The sequence below is a fragment of the Penaeus monodon genome, unplaced genomic scaffold (genome assembly GCF_015228065.2).
Source record: "Penaeus monodon isolate SGIC_2016 unplaced genomic scaffold, NSTDA_Pmon_1 PmonScaffold_18727, whole genome shotgun sequence".
NCBI classification, from domain to species: Eukaryota; Metazoa; Arthropoda; class Malacostraca; order Decapoda; family Penaeidae; genus Penaeus; species Penaeus monodon.
Window position 1 is genome coordinate 1 of NW_023648291.1, and position 5,000 is coordinate 5,000.

Sequence of the window (5,000 nt, forward strand, 5' to 3'; positions counted from 1 at the left end):
ACGGGGGATCAAAGTGTTGAAAGTTTAGGATTAAAGGTAAAGGTTATTGGACAAGTCCCAAAACACACTACACACACCCACACACACACACACACACAAAACACACACACACACACACCACACACACACTTTCTCATACTTATGGGTTTTGGTAAAGAAAATGTATCCAGACTATATAAAATATATGGATTGAAGCTTTTTTATTAATGTTAATATTTTATTCATTTTGTAACTCTATATCAAACAACTTTGCGCGACAACAATTTTCAAATGCTTTTTCTAGGATGTGCATGGGCCACCTCGATGACACCTACCGCCATACGCCCCCGGTGAGTCTTCACGATACTGTTGTGTTGCAGTTGCGGCCCAGAAATATGGTAAAAGGTTCCTGCGACGGGTTATAGTGCTTGAAAACACGTGGGGACAACAGGTGTACCGCTTAGCCATGGCGCTGACATAGGGGTACACTGGGGGGATGTGTCACTTGCCCCCCAAAATTTGTTAACACCTACCAGAACTTTTCTTAAGGCAAGTGGAGCAGTGAGTGTCTGGCAAACAAAAAATTATCTCTAAGCTGTGCTAGTGTTTGTCTGACTTACCTTGAAAAGTTAGAGATCGTAAAGATAAAAGTATTTGCTACATTATCATTGTATATACATACATTATTCAGAACATAATTTCGTATATGTAATTACAGTTATCTGGCCGCCAATTTTGCTACACGGGTTTTGGGAAACAATTCTGTACCTCCGGCTGCCGTTTCCAGCATCTCTTTCAACTAGGTGTGACCCCAAGGAGGCACAAGAAAACCCCCAGAGATCAAGGATAATTTGTCATACCAACCCTCTTGCAGCCAGCACGAACTCACTAGAAGGGGCATCACGAGAACTAGAATCGAGTTACAAACCCAGAAAACACAACTGTTGATTATAAAATAAACTGCAACAAAGGTATGTCAAAACCAGAGCTCTTAATGTATCTAGACAAAAATGTGTTTAAATGGAATTATTATTTTTAGGCAAGTGTCTCGTAGGGCGTGTAGGGACGTTTAATTAAGGCTTTTGGTTGCCTAGACTGAAAGAAAATATTTGAACATTTAAATGCGTTTCTTATGAAAGATATCTATACCTATAGGCCTTTGAAAAAAATGCAGGTGACTAAATATAATTTTTTTTTAATATTTCTTATCATTGTCTGCAGGCAGCCCCTTTTCTTTGGACTTATAGGAAAATCTTTTGCTACTGATAACTGACAAATTGAATACGAAATCAAAACTGCCAAAGGAAATAAAAGAAGAAAATTGAGATTCATCAAAAGAGAGACGGAAAGCACAGATGAATTAACAAAAAAATTTAAAGCTCAACTGATTTTAATAACCTTCGGCTCTTCCCAAAGTGATTCCAGTGATCGCAAGTCTGTAAATGACTACTCAAAAATGATATTTGATTCTCTGCAGTGAACATCATTTCACTCAGAAAGGAAGATAGGTCATTGCAGTAGTACTCTAATCTATTGTCAAGGGCTTGCCTATCCTGAACCCAATATTTTTTCAAGGATCTTCGCCTCACTATACTGTTCAAAATAAAGAATATTACTTTTAGGTTGTGTACTGGGACGTAGCCTCAACAAAGGGGCCTGTAGTTATAGCCTGTTTAATTCTTTTGATAATACTGATGGGCCCTTTCACACGAGGACCTGGACGTGGTTTTCTGGCAACGCTTCCAAGTTTCACCCGGGAATATAAAGTATCCCGGGGACACTTTTCTCGTTGACATCGTCGAGAGTTAAAGGTTCGGTGATTTCTATTTACTATCACCATTTTACTTTTCTATCCTGATATATAATATATAAATATATATAAAATTATATATATAAATATATATTCTTCTTTTAACGGTGGGTTATGTCTGAGCCCCCGGGTCCCAGCAGAACTTAATTGTATTTTCATTTTGTGATGCTCTTGGAGTGATACTGTAGGCCCCCAGTTCCTTTTCCACAGAGAGTGCCGGCAAAAAGGGATTCCTTGCCCAAGGGAACAACGCGGCGGTCGGTGACTCGAACCCCGAATTCGATTTCCGTCGTGATAGTCTTGAGTCCGACGCTCTAACCATTCAGCCACCGCGGGCCTTGACGATCATGGGCTTCAATGATTTTTCTTAGAAATTTAGAGCGGGGTTTGCCATTGCCTTCCGCCCGGTGTTTTTATCGAGTCACCATCTCTATTTACCTGGCACTGATTTGGGGCTGGCTTGGCCACCCATGGCTAGGCAGGCAATCGAGGTGAAGTTCCTTGCCCAAGGGAAACAACGCGCCGGCCGGTGACTCGAACCCTCGAACTCAGATTGCCGTCATGACAGTCTGGAGTCCGACTCTCTAACCATTCGGCCACCGCGGCCCATATATTTATATATATATATATATAAATATATATATATATATATATATATATATATATATATATATATATATATATATATATATATATATAATATACATATGTGTGTGTGTGTGTATGGCCACATCAGTCCTTCCAGGAAACTCATCTCATACACCTGTTTTTTTATTATTCAAAATGAAGTAAAAAGAAAATACAACAAAAAAATTCACTGGTCGAAGTGGAGAAGATTTATCTGCCGAAGACGGCTAACATTTCAGCTAGAAATATGATGGGAAGCTAAATTCACAACTGACGGCAAGCGACGTATACTGCAAAGGAATATTAAAGGAATATTATGAAGTTGGTATATTGTAGCCAAAAGGAGGAAATAATAACGTGAGATTTACACTGTTTGTGAGTGGATACGTTTGTTTAAATCATAAAAGTCTAACATTACCAGGAAATTCTTCATAATGTATACATATAATTTATGTCCAAACCAACTATAAATGGATCGCAACCCTCACCATTTGATTGGTCCTTTAGTCCATTTGATTAGTCCGATTTAGAATAGTTTTTCCAAAAGGGGCGTCATGGGGTTATTCTAGGGCATTTTAAAGTCAGAAACCCGGTCCATATAGTAGTAATTTAGTTTTAAAAAAAGTGTAGATCCTTGTGGGAGCAACGGAGGGGGCAACAACAGGTCTGATCACCTGCTGACGACAGATTATTGTGAAAGTTTCCTTTTTCTGTGTTTCTTTGCTTCTTTACAGGAGAATATATGGCAACGTCCCTTTGCAGCGTCATTGGAATAGCGTCAAGTGCTTTATTTGGCAAACTTGGTGTGGGTGCTGTTGAGTCTGTTTGATATTAATGACAGCATTTACTGTAGTTACTGCATTGGTTATGTACTTAAAGCTGAAATTGTCAGATAGTTTTTCATTTCGCTATTTTAAGGTAACATAATGTTTTTTTGTATTTTTTCAAGATGTGAAAAGATGCATTATATATGCAATACTCAAGTGAGATGTCAGTCTTTGACAAAAAAAAAAAGAAAAAAAAGAAAAAAAAAATCATTGACTTCATTTTCGCAACTCTTTTTACAAAACGATTTTTTCTACAGAAAACCTGTAGGGGTCCCTTTGTAATTACAACCGTACATAGACAAGAAACCCAGAGGCAGCAGAAGCGGGTGGATCCGGAGGTGACTGCGAGCTCCCCGAGTAACTGTTTTGGGTTTTGTAATCATCCCGAGCCCCGTCTCCCGGAGTCGAGGGCGATGAAAAAACGTTTGATTATATAAATCGAGCTTTTACCCATGATTCTGATCATGAAGATCCACAATGATAGTAAATAATAATGCAATGTGATATTTCAATTTGAATAAAGTGTTGCAGAACATACATTATACCACTATTCTTCTGATCATGGACCCTAACAAAACAATAAACGGACAAATATTCAATACACACACACACACACACATATATATATATATATATATATATATATATATATATATATATATATATATATATATATATATATATATACAGTATGGAACACTCGAGACGATGTCTGGGGGTGGTAACGCGGGTCCACGTGTCAGGTCAACCTGCCCGGAGGGGGAGGGCTAGGCGACCTTACCACCTGGACGTGTAGTAGTAGTAATAATGAGATTTGCGAAGTTCTGGCTTTGCCCAGGCCTTTCACTTATGGCCCGGCCATATGGCTTTTTGTGGCTGTCTCATTTGGTTCTCTGATACTCGGTGCTTACCGTGGCGGTGGGATTGCCAGCAGGTGCTCCTTTAGCCATGGTGTAAGCATCTCACAGGAAATTAAAGTTTATTGGTCATGTAATGAGAAGTAAAAGTATTGAGAAAAACTTGCTGACCCGGGATGGTGATAGGAAACAGAGGAAGAGGCAAACCGAAGACAAGACTGAGCGACAATATCAAAGATATTTGCGGGCTGTCGATGGTATAAGTGGAAAGAAAAGCGTAAGATCGAGTTTAGTGGCGAAGGATGGTGGAGAGGTCCACGGCTGCTCAAACATGAGCATACCGTTATTGAAAAAGCATCTCACATAATCTCTTTACCAGCATGACGACTGTGTTCTGCGGACCTTGTCCCCAGGAATTGCGTGTGCACACAAGTCTCTAAGTAATGTACGAGTGTGGCGTTCGGCTTGCTGCAATGCATGCAACACCTCTCTTCACGTTCTATTGTTTTTATGATCTGCCATGAACAGTGGTAACCTATTCGCATTCTGTGCAGAATGACTTCGGTACCTCCCCAGAGGCTAGGTCATCCTTGCTATAAGTAGTGACCATTCCAGCCGCGGGAAGCAATAGAAGCAGCTGGAGGAAGCATGGGAGCGTGGTGAAGTCACCGGTCCCTTCTGCTATATTGTACATTGCGGCCACCGCATGTACAATGTAGCAGACGGGACCGGTGACCTCACCTCACTCCCTCCATGCTTCTTCCAGCTGCTTCTATTGCTTCCGGCAGCTGGAACAGTCACTACTTATATCGAGGATGACCTGGGCCTCGGAGAGTTCATGCTTAGCGCCCGGCGTGGTAAGGCCCTCGCCGGGTCGGCCTGACACGTGACACCGCGTAC

General features: G+C 40.7%; 1 pseudogene; it reads left to right on the plus strand.

Moving 5' to 3' along the window:
• The first annotated feature begins 283 nt into the window (after nt 1–283).
• Nucleotides 284–3,364, plus strand: LOC119569792 (annotated as a pseudogene).
• The last annotated feature ends 1,636 nt before the right edge of the window (nt 3,365–5,000 follow it).